The sequence below is a fragment of the Rhipicephalus microplus genome, chromosome 5, assembly GCF_043290135.1.
Source record: "Rhipicephalus microplus isolate Deutch F79 chromosome 5, USDA_Rmic, whole genome shotgun sequence".
Taxonomy (NCBI): domain Eukaryota; kingdom Metazoa; phylum Arthropoda; class Arachnida; order Ixodida; family Ixodidae; genus Rhipicephalus; species Rhipicephalus microplus.
In genome coordinates, this window is record NC_134704.1 from 56430429 (window position 1) to 56454786 (window position 24358).

Sequence of the window (24358 nt, forward strand, 5' to 3'; positions counted from 1 at the left end):
ACAGAGACTAGTATCGGTGACTTAATCTTCAAAAAACTTGCCTTGAATTCGAGGCTTACTAAAGAAAACTAGTAACACAATATCGCGCTTTGAGCACTATCTGGACCCACAAGGTGGCCACGGTAAACTCGTTGGGCGTGCAAGGAAAACGCTCCCTCTCAATCACCGAACGCCAACAGCTCATCGTGCCCCTAGTAAGATGGCTGCCCCAGCAGCCGTATTACGGTTGGCACAGCTTCACTCGAGGGCAAGAATTTGCACTCCAGCAATTTTTTTTTAAACGTGACACAAGTGAGTGCGACGGCTTTCCTCTCTCTCATAGTAAAATACGATGTACTCTGCATCACTAAAAACTTTTAGGGGCGAAGCTCCTCGATGTCGTAGTAGTAGTAGGTAGCCCTCTCTTGTTTATTCCTTGGAATGTCCGCTGGATGACGGTACTTGTGTATGATGAATATATGATGAAAAGATGCGAGATGGCGGTACTTGGCGTGCTCACTATATGGACGGAAAGACAGGCGGACGGATGGAATCTCGGACAAAATCACGGACGGACGGATGCTTGGCCCCACTCATCATCATTCACTCCGTGGATAGGCTGTGATTTTTTTTCTTGGCACAGTCCGAGGCCAATAAGTATGCGTTATTTGAATGTGTTGCTACTATGGGTATATGACACCTTGTTTGGTGCACCTTCGGAGTGAAGGTTGCATCACCATCGCAAGGGAAGAACGGCATGATGGTTGGTATACCAAGTAAAATGTCCGTGATCCCAATGTACTTGATCTGGAGACGTCGGTGCCAGGCAGAAGCTAGCCGACAACCACAGGAAGCAGCATTTCCGGTTTTACACCGAATTTATGAAGTTGTTCTTGGTTGCCTTTTTGACGAGCTATAGGTGTGAGTGGTGTTGAAGCCTTTTTAAGACGCTGACACCTTCGGTTCTTTAGTATTACACAGAGAAAACCAGAAGTTAAAGAAAACAAACAAGTCATCCTCCATCTGACTATGCTGCTCGGCCCTCCCCCTCCTTTTCTTTTTTCTTTTTCTTTTCAGTTCTATGAACCGTAAAAATGAGCTTTCTTTTTTGATAGTTTCGTAGCAGCACACATTGTATTATTGAAGTCTGTGTTAAATTATGTCTAGCCTTTGCATAAACTATACTGACACGATTTTGAAGTTTCTAGTGTTTGCGTACATTGGTTGAATAAATTTCCATTTAAACCATGAGCAAGAGAAACAGCATGAGCTCTTAGTGTACTTCTCTTTGCTTGCTCAATAATGTCTATAATGATAATCTAAAAGCTCACTATAGCAATATTCGTTATACCAGACCGCGACCACAGGCATGGCTTCAACGGCTTTCATTTTCACGGTAGCCAAAGGGATCTTTATTTTTTACGATAGACTGATTTGTGAGTGTGACCTTTCCCTCCTCGTCTATATCTTTCCCCCCCCCCCTTTTCTTCTGTCGGCTAACCTATGAGGCTCAGGCCTGATTAACCTCCCCGCTTTCTCCTTATTTTCTCTCTCTTTCAACTCACGGGCGTAGTAGTGAGGGCCACGCACACAGGAAAGAAAACCAAGGCGATAAAACGGACCACGGAATGGACGCAGTTTGGAGGAGAAGTCATACTCAGAATAGACCACCTCTCACTCCGTAGTTCACCAACTCTGACGTTCTCCCATTTCCCTTCATGTCTGTACTCTTACACCATCCTACAGGGGGGGAGGGGGGAGGGGAGGAGACGATGACGTTTTACTACGTGGAACACAGTGCAGCATCTGTTCGCAGACTATAGCGGCAGCCCGCGCAAGAGAGTGACAGCGCGGCACGGTTGCCGGCAGCGCAGATGTCCTGCTCCTCGCGTCGGCCGTCACAACACGCTCGCCGCATCGGAAGCGTCTGCAGGCGGCGCAGAAAGACGGAACAAAAGCACGAACGCTCGCAAACGACGGCGACGCCTCGTTGCCGTCCCGCGGCGGCCACACAACACAACCCGCGTGACAGTCCTGATGGACGGAGCCACGGGATTAATCCACGCACACACTGAGAGCGTGGGCGTAACGGCGCATGACCATAGCTGCAACAAGTCGCACGCGCCTACGCCAGCGACATTCCTATACACTCAGCTATAGGATGCCTGCCCGCCTAAAAGTCGTGCTTGCATGCGGTACGGAGGAGCACGGGGTCGATGACATCGCGTCCGCATGCAAGCGGCCTATTGCTATCTTTGTGAGTGTCTCCGACGCCACGGAAGTGAAAGTATACCACGTCGTCGTCAGTGTTGTGGCGCAGCGTTACACGCTGGGTATACACGCGAGCGTGTACGCTGTCACTCGGAACTCCGGGCCTGCAGTCCTACCAAGACTCCAGTGTTTTGTTTCCCCCGTCTCACCCCTTCGTTTTCGGCGGTCGTGTAAACTGTGACCAGACAAGAATCATTAATCCTGCGAAGCGGGGCCGTGTACGTGTATACAGTAGACGGGAATGTTTATGAGTCGGCCAAATATGTCAGCGTTTTTCGCAGGCGGTATCGTGTAACAGGAGCGAGCATGCTCGAGCCACCACGCGGTGCAACACCACGCATATGAAGACAACGTGAAAAAGAAATAGAGCGGAAGGATCTACTAAAGTTCTCTGGGAATGAGGTCGTTCTACGATTCTACGATTATGAATGCTTCTCGCACATTGCCGACGGTGTGTGTTCAGGATTCATTGCTAACGGATGTTTTTGCGGTGGTGGCGGTGGACGTAGAAGCGGTAATTTAGCGTTAACGAGAGAACTATAGCATAGATGTTATGTATACATCATCCGTGTGTACTAAGTTGTGAATTGCAGTTGGGAATGAGAACTGCAGCCCATGTATGTACTTGGCGTAACGCGTTGTCGGCTGCCAATATTGTAATACAAAGAGGAGGAACACAACAGGAGTACTTGCAACGAACTAAATACTTGCACTCACAGCAGGAAATCATGTATGAAAACATTTTTTTTTCGATGGCCATTATACGACTGTCGTCGCGGGTCCAATCGATTGCTGTCTTGGGTGAAAATACGAAGAAACACATGACTTCCGAGCCCAAAACGGAGATTCTCTTCAACGGTGCCTGTTCATAGTTCTGCTTTAATATTGGGTAATGTGTATTGTTATACACCGTCGGCTCCACCGTTTCTTTTTGTGACTGTACTGGCGTGATGTTCAGTCCACCGAGAAATGGCGAAGAAGAGGTGGGGAGGGACGAAAGAGCAAAGGCAACCAGAAAGGACTCGTTTGTGACACACATCGGTGACATAGCTAAGCGCCTTTTAGACGACGAGTACAGCCTTGACTGTTTGAGCCAGTGCGACGAGTGAGAGCATATTCTTTTGAATAGGCAATAAGCACAAAGACGTACAGTGTACATTACACACATATGAAATGGGCTCATTTACATGCTTGGGTACGCTGCATGGTGGGGGCCAGACAGCAAGCAAGTGAATTGATGAGTTCAATAGTGTAGTACCAATGTATAGGCTTCAGTGAACGCCAGTGATCGCTTCGACTTGCTCCGACTGCAGCGCACACAGATTCTATGTTTCTTCGACACGTCCGCCTCCGGCAAGTTTCACAGACATACTTCGAAGCATTTAGAGCACCGGAACTTCGCCATATCGCGCTGTAGCTCGCTTCGAGCGAGCAAGCTGTTGACACACGCGCAACGCAAGCGTCACGACAAGTGACTAAACTCCTCTGGACTCCGTAATTGGCTTACGCCACTGCCTGCTCACTTCGCACGTCGCCGCATGTGACCCTTGTGAATGATTAAGAGGACAGGCTCATCAAGTCGTCCGAGAGCCTCCGGAAAGGAGATAAGAACGAGAGAGAGAAAGAGAAAGCCACAGCGAGAGAAGCAGCGGCATTCTTGGCCACATTACAGAATGACGTGCGCCGCGCTGTCCCCCTTAACGAGAGGCCCACCGCGCGGACCACGCGCTAGACGTGCCCGTATACGGTTCCCGCGCGAGTCGCTTAGAAAAGCGCACATCCGCCCACTTGACCTAACGGACGCTCCGCGAAAAGCCAATCTCGTGTAACACTCGTGTAGCGCCTGAAGACCTCTATATCTGCGTCCTTCTCACATCGTGCCTCAAACGGAGCCGCAGAGCGCGCACACGCAGGAAGACCTCTTAACCTTTCGTCTTCAAACACACAAGAGGCTCGCGGGAATCTCCCCACGTCGTCTTTTGTCTCGGGCGCACATGCCGCGGCTTCAAGACCCATCAGACGACGTTATGACGCCTCTATCTGGAAGGAGGCGTGTCACGCTGGGTGCGAACCTGGGGGCTTACAGCTGTATTTTTTTTTCTTATTTCAAAATGTTATTCGTCATTTCCTTTAAGCTACGAGACTATGTGGAGAATGGAGACAGATGTGGGGCAGAGGCCACTAAGACGGCTAAGAGGTCTGAAGATCGGGTGTGCGTGGATGCAGCGGCTTCTGAGTGTTCCTCCGTGTAGAATGGGAGAGTGTTGAGTGCACTCTTCTGCTTCTGCTACCATGACCGTGTCGTAGTTTATATATACTTGCATTCCTATAGTTAGCATTCTTTTCGAAAGTTCAACGCATTCTTCGGAAATCCAGTTTCACGTGTTAATGTTGTCGAGCATGTTGACAACTCCACTTGCATCCACATTGTGTAAGAAGAATGGCTGCTACCCCTATTAGCATTGCATAACCTCAGTTTTTCTGAATATTCTACGTGAGGCCATGTCTATTCCTCTCTGGAGTCATGTGTGCTTTGACTGAGAAAATTAGCAAGATGGGGATGAGTTTTAAAAACGCATCCATGTCGCCGCTACACAGAACTAATTAAACAAAGCGTTCTGTTTTATGTGCCTCGCTTTGAAGCATGAGAGCAAAACAGAACAATTCGGTTAAGCTACACAGGTGAAGCATGCGAAAGTTCCACAGTAGTTGCGCGAACTTCTAAGTAACGGTAATCATTAAACAATTGATTGATTTGTGGTGTTTAACGTCCCAAAACCACCATATGATTATGAGAGACGCCGTAGTGGAGGGCTCCGGAGATTTCGACCACCTGGGGTTCTTTAACGTGCACCCAAATCTGAGCACACGGGCCTACAACATTTCCGCCTCCATCGGAAATGCAGCCGCCGCAGCCGGGATTCGATCCCGCGACCTGCGGGTCAGCAGCCGAGTACCTTAGCCACTAGACCACCGCGGCGGGGCGTAATCGTTAAACAAAGAAAAGCATAATCTTCCATCACACCTTGCATCTGATGGCTGATATTTCACAAATGGCAAGGCGTAAAAGTACGAAGCGAAAAGCACCCAACATTCTCAGACTACTCTCAAGGAATCGCATGCCTGTTCTCTCATTACTATTTGTTGTTGCAGAAATTATGACGAAAAAGAGGACGCCCCGGAAAATTGTGCTCAGTAATTGTTCCCGTTATCCACATTCAGGATACAAGAGCCCATGTATTAGAAAAATAAAGTGCTCTATACGAAGAAAGAGGTCAAAACACGCATATACAACCTTCGCCACGCTGCTGACATTTTGCCAGCCCAGAGCCACGGAGTTCTCCATCAAAACTGGGTGCAGCTGTTTCGCTACCCGTAGCGAACAGCAGAAGTTCCCCACTGCTTCTGATCGTGCATCCCTTACGAGTTGAGCTTCGATCACTGAGGCCTTGAGTTTTTACACAGACATTCGATATAACTCACAGCAACGGTTGCCGAGACATGCAAAGTTCTGCGCCTCTGCATGCGCTCATGATAACGAATTCCTGCCCTTGAGTTGCCACATTTGAATAAGTGGAATGTCAGAGCCACTGACGTACCGTGAGAAGATGCTGCACGTTATAGAAAACTAGGCGGTGAAAGTTACAGTCTAGCAGAACACTTCCGCACTTTAGTATCAAACCAACCATGCATGCAGGTTTCGGGGCTTCCAACCCCACAATCAATTATGTTCACATGACATCTGGCTTGGATTGCTGAGACACATAGTTCCTCAAGTGAATGTAAGCGATGCAAAACGTATGCAATGCGTGCATAGCATCACGAGCTTGTAGAAACCACGACGGATATAGCCTAGTGAACACACGTATACAAGGAAGATGTGCAGCTGCCTTATCTGCGCGACAGTGTCAGGTTTATACAGTCAACAAGCAGCAGTAAGCCTAAAGAGGCACTGCTAGCACCGTCTTTTATAAAACTCTGATCTGCATAAGGTTTTTTTTATGCAACCTTCTCGTTATATGGGGATAAAGACTTCCCAGAGCAGAAATGGAGCTCGGCCTTCAAGTGCCCGGAATATCAGCATAAACTTTGGGCTGTCTAGAGAGCCTGCGACCTGGCGGTTAAGCTACATAGGTCTAACAGTACAAACGTGGGAGCGGCAGTGGTGTAGCTAGCTCTAAGTGGTGGCACTTCTCCGGGTCCTCAAATAAAGTTCTTCGTACCATATGTCTTGCAGATGCCACTTCATATACTGTAACAGAAATGCCAGAAAGATAAGCTAGAAATTTGCAAGATAAGCAACAACCTCTACTAATTGTCTGCTACTTAAAGACGTCAACTTTTGTGCAAGGAGGAGTATATGATTTTTGCCACCTCCTCTCACCCACCTCCGAATTAATTCTTGTAATAAAAGCACAAAGTCTCTTACGAATTATAATATGAAGACTCCAAGGCGAAAGCCTTGCCTTTCTCATTTGATTGCATTATTATGACGTCATTGCGACGTAAGGAATACGTCACAAATTCGAATGGTATGTGACTCCATGATGGAATGGAATGAAAAAACTTTATTTGGAATGAAAAAACTTTATTTGGAATGAAAAAACTTTATTTATGATGATCCATGATGATCGTTTTTTTTTTTTGAATCCTCGTGTTCGAGTCGACGGTCCCTTTTCGCTATGCATAATGCGTCTAAGGCTTTATCAATGAGAAAAAAAAAGAATATGTAGATTTAGGACATACTGCCTCACTAAAAACTGGTATGAGTAGAGACGTGTCGTTATGCTTCGGCTTAACTACTTCGCAGTGTTGCGCACAGCTCGCGTAAAAGTTACCTTTTTCACCATCGCGTTGACGTATATAACTATGCAACCGCACTAGAACCTTGCCTCTTTTTTTTGCCATAAAATGAATAGATAAAAATGAAATGACAGGAATAATATAACTCACTGTCAAGCGTGTCCTTTTATACCGGTGCACCCTGAACAATTGCCTCTAGTGATTGATGAAGCTGTCATACTACGCAAAAAAATTTTTTTATGGGGGCCAACTTCACCTGGGGCACTGGCTAAGACGACCTCCAAACGCCATCGTTAGTTGCTCCACTCATCGCTTCGATTGTCCACCGATGAAAGATAACGCCTTCGCGACGAAAAGCTACTTCATCGCACGCGTAGACAATGACGCGCGCTGTCGGAACCGCGCCAGCCTGAACAATTCTTTATTATAACGGTGAGTGCCTTGGTCGAGTTTTATAGCGTTTAGTTGATCGTCGTAAAAGTTTTGAAACTATGGTCACATGTTCGCGGCTTTGCAGTTTGAGGCTGAGAAATTGTGGTGAAATAGGTCTTACGAGTAAAAACAGTGTCGCATAATATAAATTACTGCTACACTTCAAACTATCCAAACAGAAATTAATTTCATGTGTTATGTCATGGCATGACTGGAAAGAGGATCATTCGAGGTGCTAGTTTCTTTGTTAGACAACGCAAACAAACAATTAAATGAAGTAATGCATAAGAAACCTTATCCTCTTGTTTTTGATCATGTTGTTGTATTTATAGAATAAACTGAAGTGAAAAGGACAAAAAACCTTATCCGTTTTTGGGGACCGAACTCAGAATTTCGAATGCTTTTATCGTACACTACATTTTAATCCCGGTTATTTAAATTGGAGTCATCACAAATACAAATTAAAGACAACTATTTATTGCCTCATATACACCTTTAGTTTAATTTCCTGGCAGCTTGAAGTCATCGTATGCTTTGAGAAATATTTATTTTCTTCGTAGCTTCGTTGTTACAGCTATATATCTTGCGTTTTTGTGGTCCTAGTCATGATCGAAGGGCTACAAAGGTCCATGGTTCTGCTAATAACCCAATTTGATTAGATGAATTGAATAATGTGTCGAAATCAAAATAAGCTGCACCGCTGGCACGCATTTCTTCACAGTGAACAGTTACAATTTCGGAGACTGAAAAAGTCAGCATGGGTAACCACCATGAATTCATTTTGTGGGCAAATCGCAGTTAATTCAGTGACAACATTTAGAATGCTCCATGCAAATCATTCCGAGTGAACGTGTAGACCCTGTCTATTTTCGGATTCGAAGTACCCATCCTAAAAGAAAAACCTCTTTACTAGGCTAGGCTAAACTGTGCAAAAGGACTCCCACATCTGTAAATGTTCTAGCCACTTCATCAAGGGGACGTTCGCAGATGGAAACTTGAAAGCGTCGACAGCGTCCAATTACGGAATTCATCAGTCGAAGCCCAACTTCGTTCGTCCAAACAACTGCTCAATGAACGCAGTGGCTCGCTTCACGATGATAGTTAAAGCGCGAGAACAAAACGACGACACAGAGACAAGAAGGACACGAAAGACACGAGCGCTATCGTCATGCCATACCAACTAGCCCAAGCTGCCACACTTCTAAGGCTCGCTTCACCCAGCCACACTTTAATAACTAAAATTTGCAGCTTCCTTTTCTTCTCACTTGGCGTGCAAGGCCGACCTTGTCCGGGACCTTGGCAAAAAGGCACAGGGCGTGCGGACCGCCCTCATGATGCCACGTCTGCATCGGAGCTCTCTGCAGTTCCAGAACTGGTAAAAAAGAAATAAATGTTCTTTTTCTCGGAACACAATGAAAGGAGACGGCGACGCCCACAAGGACAAGCGAGGACTATAGCGCGTTAGCAGCAAACTGATGAACAAACAAACAAACAAACAAACAAACAAACAAACAAACGAACAAAACAAGTGAGAACTGCCGGGCGTACGAGTTTCGGAGGCGTGGCAGCTCCATGTGCAGCAGTAACGGGGTCCGTTGATCATCTCCTTGGTGCCGCTTCCTACCGAGGGTGCCACTTATACGGCACAGAGCGGACGGTGCCGGCGGGACAATCGGAGCCCGCGGCTTCTGCTGCTGCCGACCGCGCGCTAAGGAGGACTCGAGTGCAAGAACCGCTCCAGCCATTGTCAGAAGGGCTGGCCTGCTCGCGTCCACGGTTGTTCGCGCTCCCGCTGTGTGTTCTGCTCGTTGGGACCGTCGCTCACGGCGGGCGCAGTGCCGTGCGGCGTCCTTACAGAGTCATTACGGTCGTTTGCGATGGCTCCGGAGAATAGAAACCCGACACTCTTAAACCGGATGAGCGCCGTCATATGCTGCCGTTTTCAACGACATGGCCGAGCAATCCAGCTCATTAGGTCCCGTTTGTAGAAAAAACGTTAGCCAGCTGTGTACACTGGCACAGCTGGTGAACTTAGGCTTCAACTCGAAGGCGAACATGCCGCATTAAGGCTGCGACGTTCGCGGTGAGGCGAACTTCGTTGCATTGGCGTGTTCTGTCCAGTTTGTGGGTTTCGAGCCAATAATTGTCCGTGCGTAGTGGTACTGTAAATCAAAAGGGGTTGTCAAGGCGATGAAATGCGCATTACGATGGAAGTTGTCTTGTGTTGTTGAATCGATCGCACGCTGGAAGCCGCTGAAGATTAAGTGAGCCGATAATTTTTTCCTTATGTGGAGACAATCAAGCGCTTAATAAACACACGTGGAAGTTTAATCATAAGAAAGATAAGGAAGATCAGCCTGATCATTGAACCAATCTATGCTGGAAAGAGTGGCGTTGTTAGAAGTCAGATGAGTGACGATGGTGTCAAGAATAGCAAACACACGCGATCCAAATTACGTGGTTCATAGGCGAGATATACTCGTTTGTAAAAATATATGATGTATGATGTGCATGTCCCTGAGCGTCCTGTACAGCGAGTTTATCACCAGCAGTAATGGATCAAACGGGTGAGAGCTGGATCGCTCTGAAACGAAAGTGTGTATCATATTTACATTCCCTTCAGACATCTGTAAACTTTTTTTGTCACTTTTGGCTCAGAAGGGATTCCTAATGTGTACTTCAGTGAGAACAACCTCGAAAAACAGTGACCTCTGCATAGCTCTTTTTTATTGACCGATATTTTGTCTACTTTACCGTTACGGCATGAAGTTGTACCGATAACCCATGGGGCGTCATGCTACTTCAGTTGTAACACGCACGCTCTGCTGTAGCACCAAAGGGAGACATTTTGTGAGCATTTGGTGTTTTCAGCGTGCCCGATATTGGCAGAAACATTTCTTGCAGTCTACTCCATTCTTTAAACTATTCTCTCTCTCTCTCTCTCTCTCTCTTAGGTGGCCGTGTTCGTGCATCTTCACGTCTCTCTTTATGCATAACTAATTGATATGTGGGGTTAAACGTCCCAAAACCATTCTATGATTATGAAAGACGCCGTAACGGAGGGTTCCGGAAACTTAGGCCACCTGGGGTTCTTTAACGTGCACCCACATCTGAGCACACGGGCCTACAGCATTTTCGCCTCCATCGAAAATTCAGCCGCCGCAGCAGGGATTTGATTCCGTGACCTGCGCGTCAGCAGCCCAGTACCTTAGCAAATAGACCACCAGGACAGGGCCCCACTATGTACAACAACAACAACAACAACAACAACAACAACAACAACAACAACAACAACAACAACAACAACAACAACAACAACAACAACAACAACAACAACAATAATAATAATAATAATAATAATAATAATAATAATAATAATAATGGGTTTTACGTGTCAAAACTACAATATTATTATGGGGTACGCCACTTCATAGTCAACCCTGATATACTAATGAAATAGTATTCTTCCACGTGCACTGGCATAAGACGGTACAAGTGTTCCTAACGCTTCATCATTAACTCGTGACCATCAGATCAGCAGTCGAGCACCGCAACTGTCGTACCACCATAATGGATCTGTTTGTCCATGTTTCAACTAGAAGGCCATCGTTGAAATTGCAACTTCGCAATATTCAACATTATTCTACAGCACAGCGTGATTCATTTAGAACTTACCGCTGTTTCTTCGGGCTGGGGTTTGTTTAAAAGTTACTCGATTTTCATGCAGTTTGCATGAGAAGATTCAGAAAAGACGAGATTTTGTTTGCTAGTCCTATTAATTTTTTTAAGTGATACGCCGGATAAGAAGCATACATGAGAAATAACAAAAAACCGCTATACTTCGTGGAATTCCTTGTGAGGGATCTCATACGGCTTCAGTCAGAAGAGCATGACGTTTCGGGTGACTATTTCATCATGTGTTGTAATAGGTATAATAATTAGAGACTTTCATAACCTCTGCAAACCCTAGCTAGTCCCGTTTAGCATGCCGTATGCCGATCTCACTTTTTATTGCTTTGTAGGCGCAAGCCATCCCTCCTTGTGTAGCGATTTGTGTTTTTGGTTATGTAGTATTCCCGTTTCTTTGCGCTGCTCATCATAAGACGAGAAAGCCTATTAAAATTTTCTGTTTTATGAGTTTTTTGCCACACAACGCATTAAAATGGGATACTTTGTAATGAAAGTACAGCCAAATGAAATAGGTCATTTCTAAAAGAATCATCCTGTATTAAATAAATCACGACGACGCACCCTTCTAGAAAACGAAGGACCGACAGTATAAATGCTTGCCGTTATACTGAGGCGCCCCTCAGAAATTCTCGTTATAGAAGTTTTCAAAACTTGCACGCAACCGGATCTTTTATCGGCAATAAAAAAAAACTCGAAAGAGAAAAAAAAACGAGAAACCTCGCTTTTCCAACGTTATTCCTATACCACTCAATCCTCGGCCCATCAATTCGCTGCCGTGAATAGGCGCAGTCACGTGGTCCAGCCGTGAGGCGAACATCTGCTCAACACGAAAGGTAACAACAGGCCGTCGCACCAGGTCCACCTTTATTCTTGCTTTTATTTCTCGTCCAGGGCATGCAGCTAGGCATGTAAATGCGGCCATCGACTCTTCTCTCAAGGCGCCGACCTCATATGCCGGCCGGCTACCAACATCTACAGTACAACACGGCGCTTGTTTCTTCCGTGAGTTCGTGGAGCTTGTTCCTTTGTTTCTCGTACTGCGTTACGAGGTAGCAACATCGCTGCAGTTTTTCTTTTTTTTTCTTTTCTCCCTGCCGAATAAGCTGGCTCTGCTTACGTGAAAGAAGACACGACGTTCGGCGTAGGACCCGATATTCACAGGCACCGGTATTCCTCCTGGCGGAAAGCGGCCCTCAGGACAGAGGAGACGGGGGAGGGGGCGTTGTTGGGGTGTAAGGAGACGGGGGCGTCGTGCATCGCGTTCGAGCTGCGGCCCTGGTCACCCTCGACTGAGTAGGCATAAAAGAAGCGCGCCGACGATCGGCCCGTCGAATTAGGTCCCCTTTCCCGCCGCTGTCTTCTTCCATTCTTCGGCATGTTCTCGGGCTAACCGCAGATGGTGACCTCTGAACCGTGAACACCCACCAGAATGCAGACATCCCCCCTACCTCCCTTACCGCCCGCTTTCCATCCAGCGGCTGTGATCACGAGCGACAATGGACCGTCACAGTGCGTGCGAAGAAGCCCTCTGGTTTACTATAGCACCACAGGAGACGGCGTGAGGAGTCCTGCGAACCACGCAGCAGGCCGCGGCCGATGCCTTTAATACTCCTAATCATCGTCACTTAGTTGCGTGCAGTAGCGAGGTGCGAGCGACCTGTTGATGATCTTGGGGTTTAAATACATCGTGACTAACGGGATTGGTGGCAGTGGGTGTGGAAGTGCATGTGCTGCCCTCAGGTGGCACAAACCCTGAAAGGTCCACGTCATTTGTCCCTACTCGCTCCCGCTATTCGAACAACAATTACGACCCAAAATAATCACGAGGTTATGATAAACTATGCCTTCAAAAGGTACAGACTGATGGGATAGCTGGTAGTGCACAACTCAGAACAGCTACTGTTCTGAATTATGCACTACCAATGCGTTGCTGACTGCTCTTGGATCCCCGCCATTCCTGGAAAACATCCATTCGAATACAACAATTAGCAACTGTAATTATTTCACTGCAGGGAAAGCATTGTCAACAGTCGTTGTTAATAAAAGTGAACAATAATCGCTCATCACGCGTGCTGAAGTGAATTGGCACTAGTACTCTACCAAGTCCCGGTATGGGCTGGTAAAGTGCGCAGGTCAGATGATTTGTGTGGCCTTGTCTTTAACTAAATCCCCAGACGAGCAAAAGTTATTCTTTCAGAAGCACCACTGTCTCAAACGACTACACGCTGTAAGCAATCACACAGAATCATCAATATCTGATAAACAGTATCACTGTAAATCGTCTGTGACTGTGTGATGTTTTAAGACATTAACAGACGATATACGCTGAATAGCAGAACGCCAGTCTTCCAGATCGATGCGGTATGGCATTGATCCCATGCACTTTGAAAATACGACACTATGAAGAGGGGATCACTTGTTTATCGCTTGGATCACGTTGAAGTATTTATTCCTGGCTCTCTTGCATGGGGAAAACCTTTGACAAAAGCATTCGCTTCGTATTACGTGCACTACTGCTTTGGTATCGCCACTCTTCTGACAACTTCAATCCTGCTTATGAAACGCCCCTCAAACGTAGTCATCTTTGGACGGTGTTTGTTGCGAACTTTGCAGCTATGCGAAATGCAAATATCTGCACGGCGGCTATTGTTCACCGAGGAAAGGTAAGTGCTCTCTTTGTGAAAGGAATTGCATTTTCGCGTAATGACATTGTGTGTGCTCCCGATGGAGCTGTATTTATTAAATCGACTCAGTGAACCAACGGCAAAAACGATTCTCGATTATAGGGGTGCACCAGACGCGTATAGAAGAGGGTCGTGTACAGCCAGACACCCATGTTTGTGAGACACGGAATTTGTAAAAAGACTGAATTTATTAAAAATCTAGGTTTCATTGTGATCTATGTACGTTTTGGGACAGAGGCTCCAATTGCTAAACACAGTCCCGTTCTTTTCGCTCTAACTGACAACCACATTGCCACGAGCCCACTCTATCAACAGGTTTTGTTCATCTCAAACGATGGAAACGGTCGTTTTTACACATGCATTATGGCCTTCATTAACAAATGTCTTGAGAGAGCCCGACTTCAATTCCAACTTGGAGATCGTAACGCTTAGCCTATTTTGGCCGGCTCCCCGTTTATTTGTCATGTCTGCTGCAGCGAACTTCAACACCTCCTCTTCTTCGTTGCCTCGCTTCGCTTAGCATAGCTGTCTCTTTCTACGATATAGACGCTGGCGGTAGAATGCAGCAGTTCTTTTGAAGGAAAGAATGATCAGTTCTGGATCCTTGCCCCGCTTGTCTCCTGGAGACCACGACAGCAGCAGCAGCATCGGCATCAACAGTGCGGCTCGGAGGAAGTGCGGAAAAGAGAGCAAGGGTCGAAGGGGGACATCCCAGGGAGACGGGCCGTAACCGCGGGATCCGACCCCCCCTTGGTCGGCAATTCCATTGAGGGGAGTCATGATTTTCAGAAACTTGTTGCCACAATGGGCCCGTCTTCGTCTTCGTTGTCGTCGTTCCACCAAGGCGCCCCCTTTTGTGCGTTGCCGTCTCTACTTCTGTGGTCGCCCCCATAAACGGAGAATCTCCTCTTTCTCTCGTGCGCTGCTGGAGAGCTCGCTTTTTGAGCCTGGGGTGGGAAGGTTGTTAGAGAGCGTCGTGTCTCCCACTTCTATGGTTCGCTTGTGGCTTTTGTCCTTCGCTGCGGCTGTTGCTTCTCGCTTGGATGCTGCTGCTGTTGCTCTTCTTCTGGACGGACAAAGCATGGGACGTCTCTATATTGGCCAGACCGGCCCTTTCTCTTCTCGATGTTCCTCCGCGGGAACTCTGAATACGCGTAGTTGAAGACGTGCGGGAAGGAAAGAAAGAAATAATCTATTTGTGAAGGTGTATATTAAGATTGGTGACAAGCTTGGACATATTAGTGTGCCTAACACTGTCTCACCAAAGCCTTGCAGTGGTTAAAGCTTCTAGAGTCAGCGAGTGTTTGCGAAGCTCATCGAGCGAGGAATGTCTATTCGTCGGATGCTTCAAGACAACCTACCGTTACTTTATGTATGACACTGTTCATTCTATGACATACTCGCCATTTCAAGCCTTTGTGCTCTCTTTCACCTATGGCTTCGGTTTAAACCAGTCTTAGGGGCCTAGCTCTCAAAACCGAGAGTGAAGGGATGCCTTAAAATTACTTACCACACCTTAGACGGGTGCATTGTAAAGATTCCAAGTTTAGTTTGTGCAGTGTTTCAGCCAGACAGTCAAATTAACAAAAGGAGTAATAAGATGGGTGACGATAGAGTGGTTTGTTAGTAAACGTGGTGCTTCAGGAGTAGTGATTAGATTACAACTATGATGAATGGTGAGTCAGGAGCACGTTTAAGCACGACTGGTGTAGTTATCGACAGACATGCAAAGATGGCAAGAATGGGTCTGGGCAGCTTATGGGTTGTCTGAGAGACTTATTTAATGTTTATACTCAGCCCCACCCTTGGTGTACACGTTGGCCTACCAGACGCTTTTTCTGGCGAACGACCACGAGCATCTTCTTCCCTTCCGTTCTTTCTAACTTAGACTGCCATGCCATGCTCTAGACTCGTTCTTTTGGCCTATCCAAACTTCACAAACTATACTGTTGAGAAAACAGTACTCAATGAGCTTATTTTCCTTTGTGTGCTTTGTTCTGTAAGCTCTTGAACAGGCCCATATATTACATCTTTGCATTTATATACGTAAGCCTCGTTAAGTCCCGCATGTATGTATCCGCTTTGCGTATTATTTTGCGCTGTACTTTACTTCTCCGGTATCACCAAAGGCCGTGACGAAACAATTATGGGAAAGAGCGACGTCCCATGGCCACAAGCTCTCTGAAGACTTTTGGTAGACAAAGAGAAAAAAAATATTTACACCCAAGAGCAAGTTTACGAGGCGTTGACTCCATAACGATTGCTTATTGAGGCTATAATAATGTGTAATGATTCCAATATGACTGTATGGGTTACATACAGTCATATATACATACAGACTGTATATGACTGTATGTATGGGTGACTGTATGGGTTACAAAACCCACTACAGGCCCGAACATTTACTTGGAGGCTGTGCAGACAAAGCGGAAACATGTTTTCTCAAACATTTGGCGTCCTGAAATCTTTTGTTAGGTGTACATGTTTAATAAGTTTTTGTCTGCCCCCACGTTTTTTTTTTTTATATTGAAGTGAGCCATTCTTTGGCGCCGCCGTCACGTGCGAATGGTCTCGTGAAATCTCGTCTGCCAGTTGGCTTACGCTACTTCCAGCTCGGACAACGCTGCACAGCTCTCGCGATCTGTGTGTGGTGGTTGAGGAAGGGAGAGCAATAGAGAGAGAGAGAGAGAAAGAACCAAATTTATCGGTTGCACGCGGCGCTTCCTTTGGTGGGACATTCACGGGGCTTCGTGAACAACTTCTTTTGTGTCCGGTCGTCCGTCTTGTCATCGCCTCGAGTTTGAGGCCTCCCTCTTCCTGACTCATGTTATGGGGAGGCAGGGAGGTTGGACAGCTTCTGTCGGTGTTGTTGCGCGAACACGAACACGTCGTAAATTCGAACCTCTAGGAAAGCTTGGGGATGGTATACACCTTCACAATACACGTTGAAAACCTATAAACCGTGGGGTATAGCGACTGCAGTATGCACGAAGTGGTGCAATACAGTGCCGCATGAGTTAGGGACATGAGATTCGGATGACTTACTCTGGAAATAGCAGGATCTTCTAAAGGGAACCGGTTGGTTGTATGTACCGAATAATATCGCTACGAAAGGTCTATGATTTAAACGATTTTTTTGCCTATTTTCTTTTATGAGGCTAGGCATTTAGGGCATGTTCTATGGGAAGACAGCTGTTCAAAGGACGTGCTTGGCTATACAGCGTTGACACGTTTCTCAGGAAGGGGTACATTACTACCAGGGGAACAGAGCTCGAAGATCCGGAGACACTAAAGAAATGTTTTAGTAAGGAACTGCAGGACTCGCTCTAGATGCCAGACGTACCAAACATCTGTAGGATACTCATGGCCGCGAAAGCTCATTTCATTTCTCCTTCTGTCATTTTGTGCATCACCGGTCCATGGGCTCGTAATGTCTATAGCTACTCCGCGTGGTTCACAACCCTTAATTATCAACGCAAAGGTAACACATAATTGATTCGGACAATTTGGAACTATGTAACCTTCGCTGGATACCAGTTTTAACATGACGCAGACAACCGGTGTTAAAATTAGAACCAGCTATCGATGGCTGGTAAGTGGTACCGAAATAATTAAGTGGCCGCTACAGAAAGAACAAGCACTCATATTGTAGTTATCGCAGCACCCGTAAAGTTATTCAACCCTGAACGTTCGCGTATCTTAATTTAGGTTTTCCTTTAGTATTCGCATTTGACGGGGATTACCACCGTTGCGCACAGTGTCCCTCGAAAGCCTTAATTGCGTGGGTACCAGTTTCTCCTCTCGATATTATGTAATATGCACGTTTTGCTCAAGCTATATAGAGTGTGTGTTTACTACGCTCACGCACATCTTACGACGGTGAGTCCTCGCCGTCGTGGTGTTTGCAGACGGGGCGAGGTCAGGGAGGTTCGGCCGAGGCACCCGAACGACGGAGTAAAAAAGGGAGAACCGATCGTTTGTTCTTTCTCCTGCACCGGCGACCAAACGTACTCGCGGCATGCCGATGCGACATGCCATCTCAAACAGCCCCGGTACGCCGACGTCGAGCGCACATTCTCTACGGTAGAACAGCGCAAGTGGAGTGTCTCGTGAGGGAGGGAGGGGACGTCACCCCCATCCAGCGCGCAATGCACGCAAGCCTCGACAAACGATGGATGAGAAGCCGTCAAAGTTGTTTGCACAGGCGCGCGCCATCGGCTTTCTTTATGGCAGCGGCGACGGCGACCAACTGTTCTCATAGTCTTTGCCTATGTATACCTTCTATGCGAGACCGATTCTCGCATGCACGCGTCGTTCGTCGTGACACTCGCGAACGTCGTACCGGCTACAGCGGCGGCTGGTTGAAGACATGCGTGCGTGCGTATGCATGTGTACTTGCGAATGAGGCACTGCAAGAGATATGGACCGCAGGCCGCTGTCCAGCAGGCAGCGGCCAGCTTCGCGTTCCGACGGTGAGTGAATACAAACATTGCGACGGGGTCGCTGCGGTTTTGCGTTATGAGCGATGTCCTGTCCGGCCACGGCACGGTGTTTGCGAGAGCGACGAGTTATTCTTGCGTGGCATCGGGCGATTAAAGGGGGCTTGCTTGCCTTAGTGGTGTGTTGACACTGTCGTCATGAATAGCTCAATGGAGCGTATACGCGCCGTAGACACCGAGATAAGACAACATACGTCCTACACTTCCGGGTTTAATAGGCGGATTGTGCAAACACTCGCTGTCTGTGATCGTTTATGTTCCTACTGCGATGAGATTTACGCTTATTTTCGTATGGTAATGGCGTCGAAAGTCGTGTCCTATTCAACGCGTATTGACGGGGATAACTATTTCACGGCATGTTCATTAGGTTTCTTTCCTCAGCATTCATTAGCGATGCGGTAGCCATAAAACAAAAAGAAAAATATTAAAAATCATAACTCTCTTCTCATATATGCGCACATATTCGGTTTTGCCCAACACAATATCGAATATGATTACAGTATTCCTCTAATTTTGTACACCGTGACCGGCTGTTGCTATAGTGCTTAAACGTCAGCTGCGACCTGAAATCTTTTATTTCGAATTCGTTAGATAACATTCAATATTCGAAGCTTGTTTTGCACCAGCGTTTATCTTCGAATCAATTTAGACGTTTCCACTGCATCATTTCGACGTAGCACAAACTTGCTTGCTCACTTCCAGTCATTTAAAAACTCCAGTTTCTTTGTCTTTCAGTTTAACCTTAGGTTTCCCGCTGAAGTTCTTGAACAACGATGAAAATACCGAAAGAGACGCTCTTTTGTTAACGATTAGCTTGCTCGGCATAACAGTGCGCTACTTATAGCACAATGCAGCTATACGGGAGCAGTGAACGACCCTCGACGCGGAGGGCTCTTCCCAAACTAACAAGGCACTCAGGTTGGGAAGTGCTTGACTTGAGAGTGCCGGGGTCCCCTCTCCTCATTTATAGAGTGTGCCGTCATCGTTGTCATCCTGCGAGCATTCGCGAGAGAATGGCTTTACAAGAGGCTCCGCGCTCGTTGCCGGAATAACGAGTGGCCACACGACCCAAAACTTGCACCGGTGCGATCGCGGGAACGTGACATACACGCCCCAGCTGGCTGCCTGCTTTTCTTTTTTTCCTTTTTTTTTGCTGATTGACGCGCCAACGGGTGATGTCCCCGTGCCTCCTTTACACTTTGCTCGTCGTTGGTTGCTGACGCTGTTTTTGAACATTGTTTGGCTAGTTACTGCCCGGTTTAATTAACACTGTTGCAGGTGGTAGACGTCTCATGCTTTCCATAACATTAACTTCATTCCATTTACAAAGGCGAAGGCCACATATGCCTCAATATGAGTGTCACGCGCCGAAAAACCAACACGTCGTACAAAAAATAAAAAAAACATGAATCACAAAAATGAGATTGCGTCGCTTCCCGACGCAAGCGCCACGGAGCGAGAAACGATTCGCTCACTAGGCGAGCCACGTTGACCTATCCCTAACCTTTAGTACTAAGTCGTACAATAATAATAATAATAATAATAATAATAATAATAATAATAATAATAATAATAATAATAATAATAATAATAATAATAATAATAATAATAATAATAATAATAATAATTTATTGTACACATCCATAAGATATACAAAGAAACGGGCCAGTATAAGTCGCCAGGACTTGTGCGACTAGGCCCGGCAGAGCCGGTTACAGTGATGTGGATACAAGGTAACAAAACTATTGTTTCCTTACCAACGAACAGACAAACGATTAACACCATTACTTTTTTACAGGCAGTAAATAAAAAAGAGGAACAAAGGAGGTACACAGAGCGTATACGTGGCAAACAAATAGACCATGCATGTGATTTTACAGCGAAGCGAGTAATTTCTTTAATTGCCTTTTTGAACTCACTGAAAAAAATTCGTCAGGTAGTGCATTGAAAATGTTTGTAATAATAATAATAGTAATAATAATAATAATAATAATAATAATAATAATAATAATAATAATAATAATAATAATAATAATAATAATAATAATAATAATATCTGGGGTTTCCCGTCCCTCAACCACGATATGTTTATGAGAGACGCCGTAGCGGAGGGCTCCCGAAATGTGGATTTCGGACAATCTGGCGTTCTTTAACATACGCTGACACCGCACGGTACCCGGGCCTCTATCCATTTCGCCTCCGTCGAAATGTGACCGGTGCATGCGGGATCTAACCGGCTACCTTTGGAGCAGCAGCCGACACCCTAACCGCTACACCACCGCGGCAGACAAGTCAACTATCACTTAACTTATGAGCGAATAGTTCATGTGTCAAGACCCACAGACGCCTTCCTCCCAACTTTATTGCTCACCCATCTACAGCCTAAGTTCTATAGTATAATTAGGTCATCAACTAGTGTTAACTCATTACTAGGAATGTCTTGCGCACCCATACGCTTATGTTCTACGCACCCAGTAAACGCTTATTTCCTATGTTAACTCAGGGCAAACGAATATCTTCATTTCTGCAGTTTCATTGCACGTTTATTGCCCATTCAGTGATTATTAACTAACTATCCGGGCAGTTTAATGATCATTTCCTAAAGTAAACCTATGTTTCTATATCATACCTGTCATATACAATCCTCAACTTTTCTTTGTTTGCATTTAATTTTTGTTCTGGGTGCTATAGAAATTATCGACAACCGTATACTACGCGCTGAATCTGGTGTGGTCTACAACATTGTTGCTTGGTGCGAGTATCCCAAGAAAGCGTCTTTCGCTTGAATTGGTTTACTGACACCTAGGGGTCGGAAAACCATACAAAAGCGAGTTAAAGTATGTATATGATGAGAACAAAACAAATTAATGCAGTAGAGAGTTAATTAGATAACGTAATGGTGAAAGTATACCTTTAAATTCCCTTAAAAAAGGAGATTTTAGAATATGATTGGATTCATTTCACGTTCAAAAGTTTACTGTACTTTTTAACAGGTATTATTTCCCTTGCAGTTACAGAATGCTCTGGCAGCTTGTATTATCTGGCTGACGAACCTACTATTGCCACAGTCTCAGTTTATCGCACCCTCTGAAACTCCCTATGTTCATTGTAGACTTTAGTTGTTGCTATCCTTAAGCATTGTTTACGTTCCATTGGCTTTGTAGTAGTCTTATCTCTATCTTTATCATTTGCTATTTTATCTTCCAACATTGCCCTTCCCTCATCAGCAGAACGATGTATAGCATAGCTGGTCATTGTTTTCTTTGAGCCTCTTTTCTTTACAATTTCTTCTTTCCCTTTAGGTGTGCCACATGTAGTTACAGTTTTGTTCATGTTGTTCGAATTGCCGATGCATGGCCCGTCGAGAATGTCATAATAATACACAAATTCACATTACACAAGACATTTGTAAAGCCAAGTAAACGAAAGTGTCCTTACTACGTAAATACCTACTGTGATTATGTGTGTGAATAGTAGAATAAATAGCCATAGGCCCAATCGCAAGTGTCTGTACCATACGTAATTACTACGTGTATGAGGTAAGTTTTTTAAAAGAATACCTGCTTTTAACAGCTACTTCGCTCGTGAGATGATATGTTGGAACTCGATGATTGCGCGCGAAGTGCCCCAATCATCGCTTTAACACGGTTTAAAATTGTACACTTCGTCGCCTTGAATTGGGCTCTGACCCACGGTTCGCACTGGTGAGCGAAAGACCGGGATTTGATGTTACTTTCTCCTAGGTAGTGATTTCGATGACTGGTTCCGATAAGGAGCCCCGCTGGACGTAACATCGCCGCGACGGACGCATACGTGGGATGCTGGAGCTGAGCGCCCATGGCCGCCACAGTCAAGCTCCTATCGCCAAGCCCATATTCACGGGAGCGGCGTACGAGGCACGTAATTGCCCGCTCTTAATGGATCGAGCAACTAGCCTCATTAATTAGCTCACCTTGTCTAAGGTGCCAGCCATCGCCGTATAGGTGGACCCCGCTTACTTATAGTTCCTCGGCACAGGCGCAAGCGTGGTCCCGCGCGGAATTCCGCAGTCTCCTTGTTTCCGATCGTGTGAGTGCGCGTATCTATGCGCGCGTGATATGCGAGCCGCCGCTGAACTCTGTGCACGGAGAATGCGAAGCTATATACTCGGGTCACTCGGCGTGTATGTGCTGGAAGTGGACATACCGTGCGACAGACTGGTTCCGGTTCTGCGAAACTTATGCGCATATGAGATACAGAGCTCAATACACTAAACATAAAACGCACTAAAAAACAGTGGTACGCAGTTCTGACTACACTGGCACTGTATACAAGTGCTGCTTACAACTGATGATTTATTTCACATGAATGCATCTTATGCATGCGTGTAAACAGTTGCAAAAAAAAAACAATTGCACTGACAATGAAGCAGCAAAAGAACACCAAAGCAAGAAATTTGAGTACTCCAGTAGCCTGCGGCTCACGGCTGCTTATTCCAAGGAACACTTCTGCCAAGTAGATTGACTGACGGTTTACCAACGCATTTACACTCTCCTAAATCATCTGACCTGACGCACTGCATGATTATATGCTCTTGCTCATCCTTTGTCGTATTTACCGCTGTGGTATGTTGGTACGGCGGGATACTTCTACACACGTACACATGCAGTGCCAGAAAGCCTCTCTTGGCATTACCGACAATATTGGCATGTTTCCTTAACCTCTCGTTCAGGTATCTTTGTGTCGCCTTTTAGCCTGGGTGTTTCTTTTTTTCACGTTGTTTATTTCCGGTACTATCGGTGAACTGCACCAGTCAACTATAATCAACGCGCCTGCCTAGAACGCTATAGATAGCAGAGTTCTGGACTATACATGGGGGACGTTTAAAAATTACACGTTGTTTGAAATATTACACATCTGGTCATGCATCAGCGGTGACTGCGCGTGTTCAAATGTGGTCTATATCTGAGTTGACATGCTTTCGATGCAAGCCGCCAGAACTGTCCCGAACGCGCCGCTCAATGTTATAGACAAGAGTGTTGCATTCTGAAGAAAAACCTTCTACATGCATGTATTATGATGAATACCACGCTCATGTAGCTAGAACGCTTGAATACTACCTTTTAGTAATATGTTTATTTATTTATTTATTTAGCACGAAGCACGAGTGTTGCAAAAACTCTGTGTTTTCATGTTTGTTGATGAATTTGGACATAAAGCCCACAGACTTTGGGCAATTTGAGACAGTTATCATGCATAGAGAAAAACTGACGAAAAGCTTGAGAAGTGCTGATGCGACACTTCACCTCAGCTTCGTTGGCACCGCCAGCCCTGCCACGCAGACCCTAGAGTACACTGGTGAACTTTGTCCACCCAGCACATACCACAGAAGTTTAAGGTGCCGTCAAGGTATCGTATGTCAGAATCAAGGCCTAATACATTACTTCGAAGAACCTCACAAGGCACATAAATCTTGCGATTTTGTTCACGCCTTCAAACAGTTCAAGTGAGGTCTGGGTTTCACAGTTCGTTTTAATGACTCTCAGGGAGCCCTTCGATCTGTCATGTATTATTCACTAACCTGGCGTCATGACGCGCTAAATGCCCGATTGTTCGATAGATCAGCACCCCACATGAACAGAGCTATGCTGCCGAATCATCTGCTGTTCAGTAGGCAACTTTCATACTGATTCTGCTGCTTTAACAAAGTCATGGAACTGCTTCTGTACTCTTATACGATAGCTATGTAAGCCTTCGTGAGTCGTAGCAGGAAGATCGTTCACCACGCCCTCAATAGATCTCCATGACCCTGCGTGATCCAGCTCTTTGTATTTTTCTTATCTTCTACTAGACTTCTCCGTATGGAAGATCCACTACTTGCTTTCAAACAGCAATAGACGTGATCCCCAATGCCAGCTACGTGCAATTTGTGTGATGACTCAAAGTAGGTTTATTAGCATGCTGCAGGCATTTCATGATTCGTAACAGATTCATGCAATACGTACACAATTTGTGATGAAT

The 24358-nt window shown here is 45.9% G+C and overlaps 1 protein-coding gene across 2 annotated transcripts in view; it reads left to right on the plus strand.

Moving 5' to 3' along the window:
* The window catches only part of LOC119174516 (protein Wnt-5b), an 83011-nt gene that overhangs the window by 28775 nt on the left and 29878 nt on the right, over positions 1 to 24358 (plus strand). The gene's annotated exons all lie outside the window — the stretch shown is intronic.